This window comes from Copidosoma floridanum, unplaced genomic scaffold, assembly GCF_036245765.1.
Source record: "Copidosoma floridanum isolate Cflo_tuat_1 unplaced genomic scaffold, Cflo_Japanese_pri ptg000011l, whole genome shotgun sequence".
Classification (NCBI taxonomy): domain Eukaryota; kingdom Metazoa; phylum Arthropoda; class Insecta; order Hymenoptera; family Encyrtidae; genus Copidosoma; species Copidosoma floridanum.
In genome coordinates, this window is record NW_028321888.1 from 1179921 (window position 1) to 1202815 (window position 22895).

The 22895-nt window shown below is 38.9% G+C and overlaps 1 protein-coding gene across 4 annotated transcripts in view; it reads left to right on the forward strand.

Moving 5' to 3' along the window:
• The window catches only part of Pak (serine/threonine-protein kinase PAK 3-like protein), a 463040-nt gene that overhangs the window by 259733 nt on the left and 180412 nt on the right, over positions 1-22895 (forward strand). The gene's annotated exons all lie outside the window — the stretch shown is intronic.

A 22895-nucleotide genomic window follows, 5' to 3' on the forward strand; every position in this document is an offset into this window, starting at 1 on the left:
TCTTAGACAACTTACCGAAGTTTAGTAAAGAAGTAGGACTGTTACTTTCATTCTTTTAAGTAAATTGGGTAATAGTAAATAAAAATCTTTTAATGGTTTTAAACTTAAATTATAGCTAGTAAATTAGAATGCATATTCACTAAAATATGAGCGTGTAGTAGTAACCCCTTCTTTTGAAATTTAATCGTATGAACGTAAGATGAAATTTTTCTAACTATACTCTTTTTTAATGATGTCCAAAACGAGTTATTCTTCTGTATGAAACAATTTAAGAAAAATATTGCGTATATGTCACAGTTACAAATAAATCGGGTTAACAAGTTTCTAAAACTGCCATTGCATCCAAGTTGCAATATAAGTTATGGATTACACAAAAATTTTTTTTTCATTTTTCGGTTTTCTCATTATTTTTGGAAATATTTGAAGCACTGTTTATATTATGATCTAGTCAACCTCAATAATATTCAATACAGCAAAAATAATTCACACGATTACGTTCTGTCATAATGTATACAATAAAGAATCAAAATGTTTTTCATGAAACACAATCTGTATAAATAATTATAGAGTTTTATTTTATTTGTAATTGTAATTTTTATTTGTATTAGTCCTCCAACTTATACATCTAGATGAAAACAGCAAAGGAACTACCATTGGAACCACAAAGTGAGATAACTTATCAAAATTTGTATGTTCCAGAATATTGTTTGGTAAATTTTTGGGATGAATATGGAAATAAAAATAATAAGGCTGAAAGCGACTTTTCCGTAAGGTTACATGTTAAATTGCCAATTTTTAAAATTCCACATGTAAAGAAGGGTATAGCTTAACGATCTACAGTTTTTTGAGATATTTTTTATGCTATTTGAAATACACATTCAATGTTAAAATGATATCTGTCAAATTAACTTATGTGTGATGAACGTCGTGAGGGGACCTTCACTGGCATGTAATACTACCCTATTTAAGAAAGTAGTACTACAGGATAGTTTTTGTTAACCTTTAAGATACTCATATTTTGAGTATTAAACGTGGACTGAGAATGAGTGTGTAGGACTTAAAAAAATGTTATCTAAAAAAATGTACTAATTGCCTTAAAAATTAGGTAATTGGGTATTTAGTATCTGACACGGAAAAAATTATGGTCCGGAAATAGTGGCCACGACTCTTAAAGATTGACCCATGCTTATGCGCAGTGAACGGTTCGTAGTATACATGAGCACCTACGTGCACCACACTACAACGCCTGTGTTTGAGATACCGTGCACAAGAATGAGCCCCACGAGCTCATCTGTAGTATGTTGTATAGAAGGACGTTCTTGTACAGCTATATGCGTGGTTGAATATTAAAGTGTCATGGGACTCGTGTGGTATATTTTATGAGTGTCTAATCTCTACGGTATAGCTCTTACTCTGAAACTTGATAGTGCGAGTTACAGAATACTATCCTGGATTAGCATAGTGTCTAGTTATTTGTTGCAGCTATAAAATAAAATGCCTAATAACAGAAACTAATTAAAGGATTCTATTTAAGTTAGCTTGGTGTGAATTGCTATATATTTGTGAATTACTAGTGACCCCCTACAGCCAGTAGCTGTACCTACTTGTATAGTGGTCAGAGACCAGAGTTTTGGCATTGTAGCTGAGCTGGTTGGAACACAAATTTTACCTATTAGCCTCATGAACTGGAGCATGCATCATATGGAGCACAGCTTTCAACAGGTGAGTTTAGTTAGTTCCAATTATGAGTACTTCAATGTAGTTGCTCGTTGAATTTCAAATATATTCGCAAAGATTCCAGCTCTTTTTGGGTTAAAAATTTCGAAAATTTTGGTATGAAATAATAAGGTATGTATAATAATAATACTGTCAGTATCCATGTGTCAATCTTGTACAATTATTTATGTATCTTGTGTCTTACTGATCACTTAATGCAATTAACTCTCTTAAGGACAAAAAGTATTTAGTGTGTTTCGAGGATTTAACGAAACAACGACGATGCTCTAGTGTCGTTTTTTAAATAAAATAAAGTAAGCCGTTCATATACGATCAACAACAGAGTTGGCGTATGGTTAGATAATATTGCCAAAGAAGTTTCAAGATGGCTTATGTTATCACTCAGAATTTTATAAGAATGTTCACTCTCTTGGAAAAAAATATTTGAAGGAGTTTGAGAAAAAACTCAAAAACGAGGAACAAATCAGCCCCAGCACTTCAAGCAATAATAGTAAAAATCGAGAACAAACTGACCCCAGCACCTCTGGTGAAACTAAAAACAGGACACCGTCGATGAATTTGTTTTCGTATACTAGTAGTAGACAATAAACAATGTGTTATTTGAATTCGGGAATGATCTGTCATATTCAGTTTTAGAAGAATTGGAGACGGTAGTAGCTTACACATCTTTGTCAAAGTCCCCTTGTCTTCCAACAGGTATTGAAGTTGGCAAATGTCCATGAAGTTTAGCCAGGGTTTTAACCGACAATTATGACTTAAAATTTGAAAGCAAGGTCTGACTGGGGAAAGATACAGTACACGATACTGTAGGTTACATTGTGCAAACCATTCTTCCAGAAGACGACTTTGACCGTAGGGGAATTGTTGAATCAAACAACAAAGCAGGCACTGTCTGAATCCGAAAGATACATTGGCCATACATTAAAAGCTGCTGAGGAGAAGCTTCATGAAGTTTAATTAGAAGCTAGTACTAGCTATAAAAAGAGTGGAGGAGGATCTGGCAAAAATATTCATCAAGTCAAGTTATTAGGTTGTAGCAGCCGTAAAAAGAGTTTTGATGACGAGTTTCATCCTGAAGCTTGTGCAATCCCTAAAACATCTTATCACGAAGCTGAACAAGATTTCGAAGATTGTGCCACTACCAAATCCACAGATAGGCAGTTGAAGTACAACTTAAAGCTTTTGCCAGCAGAAGTTTTTGAAACTGAACTCGAAAGTTCAGTACGCGTGTTTGAAAATCCTAAAATATTAGATCCTGCTTTTGCATTTTCGTACTACTTTGACGAAGATAATACACCTATGGGGGTTGGCTATAATAATCGCATTTATCGAAATGAATTTCCTAAAAACAGGTTTAAGTTTCTGATGTTTATAAATAAATCACCAATAAACAATGAAGTTATCAAGATGGCCCTTCAAAATTGTTTACGTTTCATGAATGAAACTAGAAAAGAAAACATTAAGGTGACAGTTAACTTAGCTATATCTATAAAAGTTTTCAAAATTCCTTATCTTAATAAAGTTCTTATCCACTGTGGGGCATTTTATATTATGATAGCTTATTTTAATGCTATCGGAAAGTATATTGAAAACTGCGGACTAATGGACTTCGTATTAAACGCTCAGTTGATATCAAGTGGATCTGTTAACGGCTTCATCGCTGGCAAACCTTTTAACCGATGCAAAAGGCTTTTTTACTATATACGTGCTTGTACTCCCATCACTGTTAATCAATCGATACTTATTTGAAAATATTTTAGATATTAAGAAGGAGTATTTACTCAAATTTGGAGTGCTAAAAGAAAAAAAGGTTACATGTATTATCTAAAATGAAGATATTCTCGGTCTTTCAAACGATTTGGCTAAATTTGAGGAAAGCGTGTATCAAGGAGTTTTGTGTGCCTGCCCGCTACTATGCTATATTTTTAAAACTGATAAATTATAACTTTATGTTGTCAAGAAGCACTTGTACTGATGATTACACTTTGTACCTACATTTACTACTTTATATTAATGATGTTTTTTTCTCGTTAAACTTATTCAATCACGCACTATGATTGACCGCTTTCCACAGTAACTTTTTCAATATTGATAAAAGTTATCCCGGTTTGAGGGAGACATATTTTAAAAAAGAATCATCTAGTGTAAGGTGCACAAACAAAAAATTTTCAGGATAACCAACAGATTTTGTCACAGAAGAATAAAATGCTGACGCGGTCAGTATCGTGAGTGTTTCTAATTCTACTGATTCTGTCGGTGGACTTCAAAAAAAAATGCAGGACGTCACAGCTGAGCTTCAAAGCGGAATCTCACTCGTCAACAGTAAGATGATTGAAAGCCTCAGATCTGAAATACTAAAAAATATTAATCCATTTTGTCCATTTCTTGATAAAAATGTTTCATTCGATATTTCAATAGGTAAAGGTACGAATCCAGATACAATAAACTTATTATCAACCATTGTTCAGTGTTCTAAAGATGCAAATTGGTTTGAAAAATCGCCAAAATTCGTTAAAGTAAAATGTTTGTGACTGAAAAAGTAATAAAAATATGTGAAATAGGCTCAAACGTGAAAAATGAAATCGTACAACATGATGTATGGAGCACTTTGCTAGCCATGTCAAAAACGATGTCGATATTATACTTGCCATAAGATACCCTCTAAGCCCGTTTTTATATGTGTTTTGTCGCTTAAACGGAAAAATATCTAAGACGGCGAAGCCACCCTTTGCTGAATACTTGGAAAAAATATCAGCCAGTAAAGCGCAGAACTTGAATATCACGAGCAATGACTCTACCCATGTAGTTTATGACGGCTTTACGGGAGCTAGCTCAAACTTATGGAGGAGATTAAATGTATAGTGAATTATCCGATCTGTTTTAAATATGGCAACCCGAAATAATAAGCTAAGTATGTTAATCTAATTCTTGATTAGTACTCTGACGGCCCTGCTTACAAGGATTATAATCAGAGGACTCGACATAGTACCCGTAAAATCTGTACAATACTTAGTTGGCTGCAGAAGACAAGCCAGTCGTTACAGAAAGACCAAAATAATGTTTCGTTCAAACAGCAATTAGTTAACTTTTTTTATTAAAGACTGGGTACAATCGGAGGAAGTGTGTTTCTTTTGCACAAGAAGAAAAAGTATTACTCTATACGTAAATTACGATAAATGTTATAAGTATTATACACAGGAAAACGGAGATGGGCCTTTGACATGAAAAGAGATATTGTCTATAGCTTGTGTACAAATTAGCTGGAGACAGACATGAAAATTGCCTTGCATATTTGCAACAATAAAAGTCTTGAAAAATCTGAAGTTTTTATTAACTAGATTGACACAGATATTATCGTCATTATGCTAGGCAACATGCATAACATGCTGAATAAAAATTTAAAAAATTTCATGCGTCTCGGTGGCAGAACAACTTTTCGATTTATATGTGTTACTAATATTTTACAATTAACTAATATGTATAAAGAACTAGCAGCTAATATGGCTCGAGCTTTGCCAGGATTGAACGCCTTTTCTTATTTGACACCATCATTTTATCGAAAAGGGATACCGCTAGCTGAAGGAAATTCATGTCTTCGCCCGTTTATCAAAAGGCTTTTATAGATTTGGGTAATCTTATGGTATTAAACAAAAATAGAATATTTGGTTTACTCGAGAGATTCGTTCCTTAGTTGTACTCATACAAGGATAATAATGATGTAAATGATGTGCGGTATACGATATTTCAAAAAATGTATGGGTTGAAACAAGATCAGTTTTTAAACATATCAAAAAATATAATGCTTGTCAGTTACTGCCAGGCAAATAAGAACTAAAACAGTATATTCTGAGAACTGCATTCGTGAGCAATGTCAATGTCAAAACGGCCCACGTGTTTCGACTGACAACAGAATTTTATTGTATGCTACGGTATCACCTTTTAAGCAACCGCCTTTTCATCTGGTTGCTTAGTTATAAAATTTTTAATTTCGTACCACCCCCATATTACTGCCCCGTCCATTTAAGGTCAATTCGGACGATACTAGAAGACTCTGTACCACTCAAAGGCCCAGAATACCTCTTGCCATCCGGATGCCTCTCTGACATACATGAGATGTATTATTGCCTTGTATATACACCCTATAGTAGGCAGGCATGTTAAAAATTGCTCTATGATACTTGGATCTAATAAGTCTGGTTTGCCTGTAATAAATATCAGGCGTCTGATAGGCTTCTACCTATTATGCGGTATTTAGATGTATCCTCCTATATTATATAGTTAAATGTGTGGGGCGTTCCCCCCACTGCCTCCCAAAAGACCCCCTACTACTCCTCTACCCCCCAAAATTTAAGGTAAAATTTGTCTTTTTTCTACGTTATTTTAATCCAATAAATATCGAATCGGGCCCCCCACCACCCCTTCACTGCCCCCTATCCCTCCTCCACTGTCCTTTCATACGATTTTTCTTGCCCCCCCACCGCCCCCACACGATTTTTTTACTATTTCAATGCACTTCCATTATTGACTTAGAATGGATGAGAAGGATAGATAATAAACAAGCCTGTACTAAACGTATGTACTAAAGATAGTTTCAGTAACAAACAGGGTCGCTCTCTGTAATGAGATTGATTGGTAAAATTTTTTTCTTATAATGTAAAATGTTTAGAAAAAAAATTCAAAGTTTCAGCTATTTATTTAATAATTTGAGGTCAATAAGCTAACTTTAGTGCGAATAGTACCCATATGTTTTTGGAATTACGGAAAAATTAAAAATTCATTAAAAAAAAAAAACAAAAAACGTGACAACAAATTTCTTTCATGTAGTTCATGCAATTTAATCATAAAAAAAAATTACGTACGCTACGTAAAAGAGTAAACGTACGGTGAAATTACACGTTGGCTTATCTGTGCCAAAAATTTAAAAGAGCAGTACATCCATTGCGTCATTTACATGTACATAACCCGGAACACAATGAAATTTATAAATATTGCGGAAAAAAATTTTTCAAGAAAGGATGCATCAAAAAGTCATTATATTAAAGTTTATAAAAAAAAAAATCCATAATTTCAATATCGCTTTAGTAATTATCAACGGTTGTAATAATGTTTGATACAAAATTATGTTACTTGATTCAGAACACAGATTGAACTATTTTGAGTAAATGTCAATGTGTACCTATCATGTGTATATATATATATATATATATATATATATATATATATATATACAATTGCAATATCTCCCCGCAGCCCCTCTTCTGTCGCCATGATCCCCAAACACCCTCTTCCAGCCCCCCCCCCATAATAGAAAAGCAAATTTGCTTGTTGTCTTTCTTATTTTAGTTATTTACGTTTTCGTTTCGACCCCCGCAGCTCCGCTAGGGTCGCCCCACTCAATTATATGCCCCCCCCCTCCACGGCCCTCCCACATGGATAGTTCATTATGTAAAAAAGTTCTTATACTCTTATTAATTACAAGGTCTTGAGTTTGTTAACTTTTTATAATTCATTGTTATTATACAATATACAATATCTTTCATTTCCACACTGCCCATGAGCCAGACAAATCATTTTTATAGTTATAAATAATGTTGAAAAACTTTTAAAATCTAATATTTTATTTAGTTTTAATAATATTTTTTATTGTAAGGTTGATGGTGAGTTAACTCTTTATGAATTTTTAAAATCATACAATATCTATTATTTTCACTTCACCCATGAGGTAGATAGATTAACGTTGCAGTTATTATTAATGCTAAAAAAAACTTTTCGTTAATGGATGTACAAAGTTGATTAACTGTGTCAAATGTAATGAAAACAAGTTCTTACGGTCTTCTGAATCATAAAAATTTTAGTGCATTGTCTTTCTAAATTTATTATTGTATACATACAAAAAAATTTATGAAAACATGTTTTATAAGATGTTGGTTATTACTTCATTTAATAAATAAATGGAAAAATAATAATAAACGTAGTTGTAGTCTTACAAACCACAAATATGTGGGATTATCTACATCTGAATCATCATAAAATAATAAAAATTTTTACTTAAATAATTTTTTTTTGTTAATAAATTCGTTTTACTTCTTTCATGAAACATAAATTGATAATGAATATTTTTTGCTCATATTCATGTCAAAAATGTCTTTCTGCATAACATTGTCTATTTTATTATTATTATTACCTTCAATTTGTATATATGTACCATTTTTGGTTTTTCATCGTAATAACCCTACATACAGTTGTTGGTGGTCGAATGAGAATTTTTAAAATACAAACCAACACTGTCAAAACTTTTTCCTTACGATTTATCAATTTCCATAGCATATGTTAAAACCAAAGGAAATTGCTTTCTGTTTAGTATAAAAAGTAATAATAAAGAGTTACCTGTATTCAAAGTTATTTTTAGTACAAAACTCTATTCCTCAATTTTTCTCCAGTTATTATTTCTGCTTTAATGTTACACTTGAATAATTTTGTAGTTTTTAATCGTATACTATTGCACAAACCGTCGCATGTACTTGAATTTCTATTGAACAAAACTATTGCTCTAACCATGAAACTTCATGGGGTGGGAGACCTTTCTGAATAGTATTTAAAATTCCAATTAGACAATTTACATAAATGTCATGTTTATTAGTAGTCAGTATGACTTCATTATTCAAACACTAATAACGCTCATTAAATATATTTAAACATATATTATTTGTTTTCCAATATCTGGGAACTTTAAATGTTTTAATTTTTTCTTTTTCATTATCTACTAAAAATTTATACTAATTTCTAGATCATTTTGCAAAACCATCGATTTGATTTAACTCAAACCAAGCTGTTAAGGGTGTCTGCAATATTTTAATTGTGTTTTTAATTTTATTTCCTTTGAACATTAATTTTTGCTTATTTCAACATGTACGTGTAAATTTACCATTTAGAGAGTTCTACCACAAATTTGAAACTATTGCCATTTCCATGCTTCTTCTATTGCACTTAAATATCCACCATCAAGAGAGTTTTTAATTTCGTCTAGAAAGTATGAAGATTGGCGACACCCTGCTTGTATATATAAAAGTCTTTGAATAATCATCCTGTAGGTCCGCTTTATCTTTAATAGAATAATATGACATGACAGTCAATGTCACTTCAGGAAGCTTATCGCACATAGGTTTTTGATAGATATTATTGAAACATCTAACTTTTATTCGCTGTAGCGTAAAAAATATCCAAAAAAAATTGTACATCGTTTAACTGTACCATTTAAAAAAATTTTTTTTAGTAAAAAAATCTTCAGGTAAATTAAATAAGACCCTAATTTAAAATGTAACTTTATGGAAGAATCACATAAAACTGCATTTATAAGGAAATTATAAATTATAATTATAATTATAAATAAAAAATTCATAGAAACTTCGCAATTCTTCGGTATGATAAATTACATTCAAATGAACTCATCACATTCTTAAATGGATTTACAAGTGGTTATTTCGATAAAATAAGAGGGGTCGAGTATACATAAAAGTGTACATCGAGGTATATCCTTATGACACAAGTAATTGCCAGCCTGGCTGCATATTTACGCTCTTCTCACCTCTGAACATTAATCCTGCTAACTGTAATGAACGTCCTTTAGTAAAAAAATCACTTAAGTGCCGCGTAGAAGATCAAATAAAATAAAATAAAAATCAATTCATGTATTAATAAAACCTTGTATAAATAACCATTGATAGAAAAACTATACAAAAATTATAAACTGTTCGAAAATTTTTTGAAAATTATGAAAAAATGATAAAATTGTTTAGCAGTCATTCATTAACCCATATTATAAGTAAATATTTATTATTATATAGAAAAGCAGCTACTTAAAATACTTATGTCTGAATTTTGGAAAGAATTATTTAATTACTACAAGTCTCTAACGTAGAGACTCATAAAGAGTGGATTTGGAGTAAGGTTGAATGAACCAACAAATGCTGTTGCAGTGAAATACTGTAATACAAAAAATACTTACTATAGAGGGAAATTATTTCGAATGGTTTTTTCGCTGGTCCTAATTGTGAAAGTGGAGCTTTGTGATTTACTATTCTAGACTTATTTTTTATGCATGATTCACATATGTGGCATGTCTCTTTTATATTTTTATGCATATTTTTGAAATAAAATTTTCTCGTTTTTGTTGGCGTTAACTGCTTTACTCCTACATGTCCCTGTTTTTCATGCACGGTTTTTATTAAATTAATACCATATTCTTCAGTTACCCAAATCTTCCTTTTGTTATTTAAGTTTTTATATATTACGCCTTTTTCAATATCACATTTTCCATCTATTTTCAATTATTTTTGATCATTAATTATATCTATTACATCAATAAAATTAACAATTTTAAATATTGAATTTTTACAATCCTGTTTCCGTTCCTGTAGAACTGGGTTTCTCGATAAACAATCTGCCTCTAAATTTTCTCTACTCAGGTTATTATTATTTCGAAGTCAAATGGTGATATGTAATTCAAGATTTCTCGTTATTCTGGATCGTTACAATTTTTGATATTAAAGTATTCCAACGGCTTATGATCTGTATAAATAATAAATTTATTTCCTATTAAGTAATATTGACAGTATAATATAGCTTCTTTGATTGTCAGACATTCTATATATATAGCTTTTTTTTTGTTTTTTGTCGTTCAGTTAGTTTTCTAGAAAAATAAAATACAGATTTTATTGTTTTGTTCTCCTGTGGTTGTTTAAGGATCGCACCTACACCTTGTAACGAAGTGTTAGTATATATTTGAATATTTGGATCAAAAATAGCTAATACCAGTTTTGAAGATAAATAATTTTTTATTTTTTTAAAAGTTTCTTGACAATCTTCCAATTACTTAAATTTCACGTTTTTCCTCAGTAAATTATGTAATGGTTCTAGCATTATTGAAGCTCGAGGTATGTACTGTAAATAAAAATTAATTTTTTCCAAAAATTGTCTTACATTTTTTTTAGTTTTACGAGTAGGAAAGTTTTTAATTGCAATTACATTATTGTTTAGTGGCTTGATGAAGTTAAATTGTATTTTGTGCTTTTAATATCTTACTTTATTTTTTGCAAATAAACATTTTGATAAGTTTCACTTAAAACCATCTTTTAACAACATTTCTAAGAGTAATTCAATATGTTTCAGATGATCTTCGTAATTTTCTGAATAGATAAGAAGATCATGGATATAGTTCATGGCAAATTTTTCTAACCCGTGTTTTCTTATTTTGCTAGATAGAAATCTTTGAAAAATTGCTGGTGAGGTTTTTAACCCAAACGGTAAACAACACCATTGCCAATGTCCATGCTGAGTTACAAAAGCCGTTTTGTATCTATCTTTAGCACGTAGTGGGATCGACCAAAACGCCGAGATCACGTCGAGTTTCGTGAAATATTTGCTATTTCTTGTTTGTAACACTATTTTATCTATTCGTGGGAATGGCTGACTTTCCGGCACGATTATTTCATTAAGCTCTCGGTAATCAATACATTATCGAGACTTTTTTCCTTCTTCTCTCTTTAATGTTACGTGACCGGTTCCGCATTAGGACTGTTCGACTCTTCAATCAAGCCCGATTTTAATAATTCAATGATTTGGTTTTCTATTTCAGTCTTATCTTCTAATGAACATTAATATGGTTTTTTAGCTATGTACTTATTTTCCGTTAGTTTTACTGTAGCTTCAAAATTTCGTACCGTACGCACATCAAATTTTTCTTTTGCAAATACTTTATTGTACTTATTTTTTATTTTGATTAGAAGATCAGTTTCTTTTAATGTTTTGAAATTTGATATTAATGTGTTTTTGATTAGATTTATTTTTGATTTTTCACTATTTTGGCTTATTTTTAAATGTTCGTTTTGACATAACTTCAATTCTTCAATACTATCTCATTTTTTATTATTAAGAATTTAAAATTTTTCTTGATGTAAAAAATTTTCATTTCTACCGAGACTATACCTTCCGATTTGGAAATCCCCGATAGTGTTTTTTATATTACCCCCCCCCCCTTACATTTTTTTCTATGTTAAGACTCTTCCAAAAATTATGATTAATTAACGATACATTCGCCCCTAAGTCATAAATCGCAGTAGCTGGGTTATTGTTAATTGATATTTTTATTTTCATAAGTGGGGTCACAATTAGTTTTTTGCCTCTTCAGAAGAAGAGATTAAATTTTCTGACTGACGATCGAGGACCCAAGGAAGAAAGAGCTGAGAGAGATCATATCTACAGAAGTAATATAATTGTCTGCAACTCTGTACTAGGCACTAGATCAATATTCAATAAAGATTTTCAAAACTGAACATTGGTCCTTTGAGCCGGATTCCGAGCGAGTAAAAAACAAATAGCAACCATTGCAGAGCAGGTGTAAACCAAGGAGAGCACAACATAATGTGAGTATACTATTACTGATGTCAAAGTGTTGGTTGTATTAAGCCATCGCGGCCGCCATCATGCTCGTGGTTTGGCTTGCGTTGCCTGATCATGGCCACGACAAGGTCGTGCCGCCATTAACGCGTGCCTCACGAGCATCCGCGTGACAAGTTGAATACAAGGCTGCCGCGGCCACCGCATAGCCCGTGGTCCAGCGCTTGTCATAAATACGGCCACGGCAGACATGAAGCCGTGTTGCTGGTAGTGGTTATTTCGTCAGTAGTGGCGGCCACATTGCCTTCCTTACGGGTGTACCTATACCTTGTCATGACGAGAGCAAATGCAATACGGGCGGTTTGTCAAGGTTAGCATTTAACCTCTCTTTCTCAATGCGTGATGCACGCAAACGTCTACGCGCCCGCATGGACGTGTGGGTGCGTATGTGCGTGTAAGCGTGTGTGTGTGTACATAAGGTGTGAGTCTCTCTCTTTCTCGCTCTCTCTTCTTCTCCCCGTCGTATAACCGCACACATACGTGTCCATTTGTGGAAGTGAGGACAAAGCCAGGCTCGGCCCGACGGCAATAGCAGCTTCGTGCAACCGTCAAGCTCATGATTGCTCTTTCAGGTCCGACAAAGGCTTGGCTAACCTATTTGGCGCCCAATGCCTTCTGGCAGACGTCATCGCTCGTTTTGCGCTCACCGTCACGCAAACTGAGCCCTCGGCCTGGACCACCGGCCTCGTTGAAGTGAGGCTTGAGTTGCTGGATGGCTACTGAAGCGACTTTCAGCCAACTACTCGACCGCTTGGGCCGCGCTCGAGGCACGGTTTGAACACCGCCGTCTCCTAGTACACGACCATCTAACGGCGCTACGCAACATCAACAACATCACCCCTTAAGGGACGAGTCGGCCAGAGGTCTGCGGAGCCTTCTTGATATGCTGGGTAGCCATCGGGACCAGATACACGCTTTGGGCCGTCCTGTCCTCCAGTGAGATGACTGGTCGATCTCTTGTGCAATGACCGGCATGGACCCGACTACCCGGCGTGCCTGAGAGGACGAGCTCGAGCGGCTCGAGGGCGCTGACACAAGGGCTGGGATTGAGACTGCGACTTTCGCCGCCATGACGAATTTCCTTCACCGACAGTGCGGCGCTCTCAGCTCCATTGAGGCATCTCGCCCAGCGCGGCCAGCGAGCATGCCCAGCATCCGTCCACCAGCTTCATCATCTTCTGGGCGGCACTATTGCTCCCTCGCAACCGGCCCAGCTCTGCCTCCGTGCCCGTCCTGCAGCGAAACTCTCTACCTGGGGCACTGCGCTCGATTCCAAGGCCTCGACGCGCACGCTCGGCGAGACCTGGTCTACCAAGCCCGACTATGTTTTGATTGCCTCCGAACGGGCCACCTGTTGAAGTTCTGCCCCTCCCGATCTGTTTGTCAGCACTGCCGAGAACAGCACCACAGCCTGCTTCACGACAGCAGCCGTCGACGGCCATCGGACCCATCTGACGGTCTGCCATCACCAAAACGGCCGAAGGCCGACCCCGTCGGTGCAACCCGTGCTGACGACCTGGGCCCGTCGCCCTCTTCCTGACTCGCCGTGCTACCAACCGCTCTCGTCCAGCTGAGTGGTCCGTCCGGCCGGCGCGCGACAGTCCGAGCCCTCCTCGATGCGTGCTCCGAGGTCACGATCGTCTTAGCGAACCTGATGCGACGGCTCAACGCCACGCTGGAGCACACCAATGCGAGCATTTCCGGAGTAGGAGGTGAGTCGGTCGTCCGCTCGAGAACTCAGATGCGCCGCCGATCACCTTGGCGGCACTCTGCTTACCTCAGCTCGGGCTTGTATCGCGGGCCGCTCCTCTGCACCCATCCGTGGCCGAGCAGTGGCTTGATCTTTAGCCTCTGGCCGACCCCGCATTTGGTACACCTAGTCGTGTGGACCTGCTTCTCGGTGCCGACGTCTACAGCCGCATATTCAGGGCGGAATCCGTCCGGCGGGGTGACATTATCGATCAGCACACGATCTTCGGTTGGACCTTCGTCGGCCGTGCTCCTGGCCTGCAGCCGGCAGCTTTTACTGTTGGCTCAACACTGCACATGGACGGCGCACCGTCTTGGCATCGCGAGCTGGCTGCGCTGCTGCAGCGCTTTCGGGAGCTCGAGGAAGTACCGCAAGTCAGCCGCCGCGCTCCAGAGGACATTGAGTGCGAGCGCATCTTCCTCGATTACCATCGTGCTTCGGATGGCCGCTATGTCGTTCGTCTGCCATTGAAGAGCGACAGTGCGTGGCTGCTCGGCAACAGACTGCAGAGTGCCACGGCCGCCCTTCACTCGTTGCATCGTTGACTTCAGTGGACCCTAGCGATGGGTGCTGAGTATGTGCAATTTATGGCAGAGTACATCGCTCTGGGTCACATGAGGCCGCTGCCTGATGATCTGCGCATGGCATCGCCCCGACCAGTGCCCTATATCCAACATCACGGCATCTGGCAGAGCAGCGATAAGGGCCGCAGGCTTCGCGTCGTGTTCAACGCCTCGAAACCGACATCGAGTGGCTACAGCTTAAACGACGTCCTCTTCGCGGGCCCTAGGCTGCAGACCGCGCTCCCCAGCGTGCTCCTACGCTGGCGACGACACCGAATCGCCTTCTGCAGCGACGTCCGCATGATGTTTCGTCAGATCTGGATTGACAATCGTGATGTCGACCTACAGCGTATCTTGCGGAGCCCTGATCTAAACCAACCGCCCACGCACTATCAGCTGTTAACAGTCACCTACGACGCTTCGTGCTCACCGTACCTCTCCTTGCGCACTGTGCAGCAGCTGTGCGAGGACGAAGGACACCGTTGGCCCGAGGCAGTTCCCGTGGTGATGAACGACCGCTACGTCGACGACACACTCTCCGGTCCCGACGACATCACCACGGCCCGACATATTCGTGACCAACTAATCGAACTTCTGCAAGCCGCTGGGTTTCCTCTGCGTAAGTGGGTAGCCAATGTGCCCGAGCTGATGGACAACCTCCCCGACGACGTGCGCCTGCAGTCCACTTGGTGTCATTGGCGCTGAAGATCTCGTCAGTGAGCTCGGTGTGAGCTGGGACCCACCGTCAGATTGCTTCCTGCTAACACCTTCCCTCATCCAGCACCAAACCACCAAGAGGACCATGCTCGCAGCGCTCGCGGGCCTGTTTGATCCATGTGGTTGGCTTGCGCCGATCGTGCTGAACGCCAAACTCCTGCTGCAAGACTTATGGCGAGCCAACCTGGACTGGGACGAGTCTACTCCGTCGTCCATGATTCAAAGGTGGACTGCCTTTGCCGCCGAGCTCCAAGCCATCTCCGGTCCATCCCTGCCTGGTTGCATCAGAACGGTCGCGTCAGCGGACATTCACCTGCACGTATTTTTCGATGCCAGCCGCCACGCGATGGCTGCTGTCCTGTACTCTAGACTCCAGGCCGCGGACGGTTCTGTCCTCTGCCACATCCTCCTCGCTTGCACGAAGCTAGCGCCCATCCGCGCTCTTAAGCCAATGGCCGAGCCCGTGGCCCGGATGACCATTCCCCGCTTGGAGCTCCGCGCCGCCCTGCTGGCTGCTAAGCTTCTGCGCTAGACGGCCGAAGAACTAGCAGTTCCGATTGAGCTCTGTCATGCCTGGTGTGACTCGCAAATTGTGCTGCACTGAGTTTGCTCCGATCAGCCAACCAACAACGCCCTCGTCGACAACTACGTGGTCCAGATACAGGACACGCTAGAACTAGCAGTTCCGATTGAGCGCTGTCACGCCTGGTGCGACTCGCAAATTGTGCTGCACTGGGTTTGCTCCGATCAGCCAACCAACAACGCCCGCGTCGACAACTACGTGGCCCAGATACAGGACACGCTACCCTCGAGCGCCTGGTGGTGCGTGCTGTTGCAGTCCAATCCAGCCGACGTGGCCACTCGAAGCGCGGACATGTCTGGTCTCAGACAACAACTCCTGTGGTGGGACGGTCCGCCGTGTCTCGCCGACAACGACCGAGCCTGGCCCCAGGAAGCACTTTAAGAGGTGGCACCCTTGCCGGTGGCCTGCTACGCCACCCATCTGACTGAGCCTAGCATACTTGAACGATATTCCAAGCTTCACACTCTACTCGTCGTTCTCGTGCGCACTCGTCGGTGGGTCCGGCGCCAGTTGCGTTGCCCACCTGTCCTGCCGGTGCTCTCACCACTGACCCCCGCCGAGCTTCAAGATGCCTTCCTGGCCTGCGTCCGTTAGAGCCAATCGGAAACGTTTGGCGAAGAGCGCGCGTGTTTGCAGAACGGCGAGTGATTGCCAAAAGGGAACCCCTTGACTTCTCTTGCGGCTTTCCTCGACACCAACGGCGTTCTGCGCGTCGGCGGGCGGCTGGGTTTCTCCTCGCTACCTTACGAAGAGCGGCATCCACCAATCCTTAGCGGAGCCTCAACGCTTGCCTCGCTGGTCCTTTCTTGGGCCCATACTCGAGCTCTTCACGGTGGATACAGGGTCACTAGCGCCTACGTGGCCAAGCGTGCATGGATTCTCGGTGGCCCACGAAGAATCAAGGCTCAATTGCGGCGGTGCGTCGTATGCTCCCGACTCCAGGCGCGCTCCGCGACCCAGATGATGGCCCCCTTACCAGCTTCACGAGTCACACCTTCCCGCGCTTTTGGCCGCACGGGTCTTGACTACGCCAGGCCTTTTTGAGTACTTGTGTCAAAAGGACAAGGCATACGCACTACGAAGGGTTACATCGCCATCTTCGTGTGCATGATGACAAAGGCCCTACACCTCGAGCTCGTCGGTGATCTCTCCACAGCCGCCTTCCTGGGTGCTCTCGCTCGGTTCACCGGTCGTCGCGGTTGACCCTCTGAACTCTGGAGCGACAATGCCACTTGCTTTCGCCACGCTGATCTGGAGCTGCGTGAGGCGTTACAAATTGCGGAGATTGACTGGGACTTCGTTGCCGGCTCTCTCGCTTCGCAAGGTATTGCTTGGCACTTCATCCCCCCTGGAGCTCCATATTTCGGCGGACTCTGGGAAGCCGCCGTCAAGTCAGTCAAAGGCCACCTCCGACGCGTAATGGGCTCCCGCCACCTGACCTACGAGGAATTCTCCACCGTACTAGTTGGGATTGAGATGGTGCTCAACGGAAGGCCCTTGACACCGCTCTCCGGCGACCCTTCCGACCTCGAGGTACTTACACCAGGCCACTTCCTTGTTGGAGCCCCGCTCGATTCCATCATCCAGCCCAGGCCTCCCACTGAGAACTTGGATGCTCTCTCGCATTGGGACCTCGTGAGGGCCATTCGGGCTCAGTTCTGGTCACGCTGGAGCCGAGAGTACCTTAATACACTTCAGCAGAGGCCGAAGTGGACCGTTGCTCGCCGAAGTTTTGCCGTCGGCGACTTCGTCATCCTACTGGACGCCACCCTCCTCCAATCGAGCGGTCGTTGGCTGCTAGGTCGCATCATTCGCGCCCAGCCTGGTCCTGATGGATTGGTGCGCGCGGTCACCGTGAAGATAGCGACTGGCGACTACGTGCGACCGATTGTCAAACTGGCCTTACTCCCCGTAGCTAACCCCGGTCCACCAACGCCACTACCTGATGGTCAAGAAGGCCGACCCGCCTGGGTGGGCGGCGACTAGTATGTCGCTCCAGGAGCGATGCGGGCGGATTGTTCGGCTCGTTTCCCGCGATCAACATCCGACAAGATGACGTCACGCGCGCCCTCCTTCGTTCTGCGCGCGTACTGCTCCTGCTGAGCTGCCGAGCCGCGTGCGGGCTGACTGACTGACGATCAAGGACCCAAGGAGGAAAGAGCTGAGAGAGATCATATCTACAGAAGTGATATAATTGTCTGCAACTCTGTACTAGGCACTATATCAATATTCAATAAAGATTTTCAAAACTGAACATTTTCCAATTCAGTATTATGCGTGATTTTTATTTTCTCATTGTTTTGTCTTAATTTTAATCGACATAAATTTTCCTGATGATACCGGTTTGGGTAGCCTATACTTTTATAGTCTATACAATACTTGCAGGGAGATTTATCGTTTTCCTGTCTCTCGTTTTGCTTGCTTTGTTTTTGTTGACCGTCCTCTACACTTGAATTCTTAAGCTTATTTATCATAGGCTCTATTCTTTTCAAACTAGCCATTAAATTTTCCACTGTTTCTATTTTACCGTTGAGTTTTGATCCAACGTAATTTGGTAAAGCAATTACGATCAAATTTATTTGGGAATTTATTCATAAATCAGGATCTGCATCGATTAATAGATTTCGTTTTTTTAGTGCAAATTCCAAAAATGCTCCATGTAAATATTTATACGTGTACGCATATTCAATTTCAGACAGTGATTTTTGATTAAACGTTTCTATAGAAGAGTTATTTTAAAATTCACATTTGTAAGTTAAAGAGTTTGTTTTTTAAAATATCGCGTGCCAGTCAAGTGCACTACCTTCTAAAAATAATCTCAAGATTTCAGAGTATTTATTCTCGTGTATGTTGAGGCGTGTACATTCGTCTATAAAAATTTTCAGCCAGGCATACGGGTTAAAATTTTTTCCATTAAACTTTCCTACGACCAAATTTTTTGCCATATTGATTGATTTGATTTTTTGGGAGAAGAATGTAGTGGTAGGAGGGATGGTGGGTAGATAATGTCCGTGACGATCTCCAAGTAATAGTTGTTAAAAACAACATTACTTTCCTCGTCTAGATACTCGTCGCTAAGCCCTTCATTTGTCAAAGTGATTATCACATTTCCAAATTTATTACGTTCTTTGAGACTTTTAACGACTTCTTTCACCACTGCATGTTCAAAAAGTTTTTTGTGATGATTACTTGTTTGTTGGTCGGCCGGAAATTCATAGACTTCCTGCTGGTTGACTAGTTGTATTGTCTTGACCTTAACCACCGTAGTTTTGGAGGTTGTAGCTTCTGATGCAAAGTGAAATCTTGCTTTCAAATCACCCGTATTTGTGTTGATTTATAGGCCTCTAACATAGAGACTCATAAAGAGAGTGGATTTGGAGTAAGGTTGAATGAACCAACAAATGGTATTGCAATGAAGTACTGTAATACAAAAAATACTTATTATCTAGTTATATACAACTTATATCACTACACAGTAGCTTTTACCTGAATCAACACAAATTGTCGGTATTTGCTGATAATTTGTAACAACGTGTGTGAATAATAATAGAGCGAGTGCGACTATGGCGCAGCATAGTTTATCAGTGACTGGCTCTTCTTGAGGCACGTTGTTCGTAACGCGTACCAGCTTGGCTGACTACAGCTGTTGGTCGAGACCACCGCATGTAGTCGGCTAAGTTTGAAAGTCGTCAAACTTACATTATATAAAAAGAAAGTTTGTTTTATAAAATACATAATTTATCAATTGATATAATATACACTAAAACTTAATTAATTATTTATCAGTAAATAAATATATGAAAATTAGAGATAAGTAACAAACTAGAAATCGTTTGTAGCAGACTTGATAGGGTACTTGTCTATAGTGAACTTATTTTGAAAAAAATATAGAGAAAAAAGTTTTATCTTTTACTAACTAATTAGAGAAGCGTAGGAACATCTTGCAATAATAATATTTTATGATATTTACATCGCAATCCTGCTATGAATGTATATAAAATAAAAAACATTGTATGATAATTTATTTTTATTATTATAAAAATTTTATCTCATTTAATTTTCTATTTCTAAAAAGTTTTCTAATTTATTTTAAGTATAAATTCATTTAGTGTTTTTTACCTAAAAGAAGTAATGTATAGTTGTCCAGAAAGAAACAAAGATTTTCTTAAATATAAATCTTAATACAACAACTTTGACTTTGTTACTTTATAATAGTCATAGAAAATGAAAACTGTAATGGAAATTGTTTTCTCTAAAATATAAAAATATAAAAGGTAAAGATGATAAGGATCCTATAATTAATATTATTCTGGAAATGAAAGTTTTCTTCTCATTTTCTTACAAGTAAACTAGTTTAACTTCCGGTTTTTACTCGAATTGTTAAGTTTTTTCTTTTTTTCTACCGGATTACCGCAACTGTGAACTGGCCTAGTTGCCAGGGCCATCCACTCACCACCTATGTGTGGGGGTATATTGCCGCAGCCATTTCCAACTCTGTTACTGCTGTTATACCTAATCTATGGTCACAGTGCGAGTATGTCCGGTGAAACACCTTCCCAGTTAAGCTGGCACTCTCTGCATCAGTGATGCATCGGGTCCACTTGCCACTGTGTAGCCTTTTCCCAAAGAGGACTCCATATTTTAGGACGTCCACTCCTCGCTCTCTGCCAAAACATCGGATCCAGGCTAATTAGCATCCCCGGAGAAGCCCCATGTTTCAGGGACCACTCCTCATCGGTAAGGCCAGCGATCCCTGCCTAGCGCATCGGATCCGCTAACCCCTACTCTATAGCCCTAACACTGTTTCGCATTCACCTAGGCCCGAAGACCTGTTGGGCAAGGAAAAAAAACCTGGAATTACTCTGAAGGAAAATTCCACGGAAAAACCCGCCCCGAAACAGCCGGAGTTACATAGGAACGTTTCCCGATGAAAACGGTTTTTGAAAAAATCTGCATTCACCGAGAATTGAACTCACTATCCCTAGAACAGCGTTGTCTCAGTAACAAGCACGCTTACCACTGAACTAACGCCGCTCACTCGAATTGCTTAGTTATTTCTATTCTAGCATCATACCACAGTCTTTCTGTTACACATAAATTTTTCATGAACGTCAGAATGTTGTTAATTTCTAAATTTTCTTTGTAATGTGGTAATAGACCTTTTCTAATAAAAATTCAAAGATTCGATTGAAAAATTCACATAAATATTGTTGTCAGATTAGCCCACGTCTTTAAAAGTTGCATAATCTATGCTGTAATAAGTCTTGCTTTCTGCGGTCACAACCGTTAAAATTTTATTGTAAATAAAATTCTTTACTTTCTCATGAGGTATTAAAACAACGTTATTTATTTAAAAATCGTTTATGTTCCTAAAAATTACTAAGCTTACATTGGAAAAAAATTTTTTTCTCTTTGATTTAAGGGGGCTCCTTCGCGAAAGTCCCCAAACAGAGATATATTATTTCTTGTAAATAAAAGTCTACTGAATTTGATGGTGGTCTAAATTATATTTCGAATGGGTCAAAATTTTGAGAAATTCGAGCTCAAAGTTGTAACTATTAGCACGTGTTCCTATGGGGCAGCGTGAAAAACAATTTGTTTTCGTTTATAATAAACCTAAATTAAAAGTCCCAGCAGACTTAATATATACGTTTTGTAGATGAAGTCTTCCTCTGTAATATGCTGTATTAAAAATTGTGGATAAAGGACCATTTTAGCGAGACATTTGTGATGGAAATGAATAAATAGTGTCCGGGAGGTCAGGAGGTCACGTGGGTAGCAGACGTACTTGTTCACGACATATATATACCATATACCTATATATTACATCGCTATACTACACCAACACAGGTGGTCTGATCTGGTGGTGTACCCTCGTATGCACTAGACTGGTCAAAGCAATAATTAATTTTTTGTACAAAGTTTAACTGCACACATAAATATAATTTTTCCCACTTCATACGTTATCAAAAATATCATAATGATTTTCAGACACATTTGTTTATTAAAAAACAAAACTTTATTTTTTGTTTGTCTTTGACCTCAGCAGTAGTCGTAGGAGCCCCCTTAAATGATTTTTTTGTATCTTCTAATTTTGACCGTAATGATAAAAAATTTTTCCAAATGATCTTGAGTTAGTTTCTTATTTTGAAATTTTATAGAAATGCCACAGATATCCAAATTATAGTTTCTATAACCATCATATTTTTACTTATATTTTTCACGATCCATAGAATTTGTTAAAGATAACCACCTAAAATTATTAACACGTTACCGAATGGATTGTTATCATGGGGCCAGACTCTGAATGTATAATCAGTAATTTCTAAAGCTTTTTTATATCATTAATGTGCCATCCCTAATAATGATATCAGTTTCTTATTTTTTAAATCTGATTTTTGATTTTATATTTAGCGAATTTGAGCAACTTTTTTTCTGTGGGATGGTAAAATGCGTTAAAAAAAAAAGAAACTCTGCAATTAAGCTGCGCTGGAGATAAACTTAATCTGCATTTAAATAATTCGGACAGCTTAATATCGATGCATCAGACTGAGTCTATTCCCTTTTTGGCCTAGGCAAAGATTATGTCCTTGTTTTTAGTCTGGACGAAACTATATCCTTTTTTGGTCTCAGAAGTAAACTAAGCTTCCTTTTGATCTCATGTGGTAACTATGCCTTTTTCTTGAGCCTGGACGATAACTTTGCCTTTCCTTGGTTCCAGATGTAGAGTATGATTTTTTTTGAGCCTAGGTAGTAACTATGCCTTTTTTCAAATCTGGACAAACGCTATACTTTTTTCTTAAGTCTGGATGAAACATATGTCCTTGTTTGGTGTCTGGATAAAAAATATGCCATTTTTTCTCAGGTCAGATAAGTAACATGACTTTTTTCGAGTCCAGACAAAAATAATGCCCTTTTTCTGACAAATTATGTATATGAATATTTCAATTAAACTTCACTCATATTTAAAATTTTTTTAAGGTATTTTCAGAATATTGTTAGTAAATACTGATTTTAAATCAATTTAATTGAAAAGTTGACATAATAAATTTATAATCAGTCAAAAAACATAAATATGTGTGTTTTACTG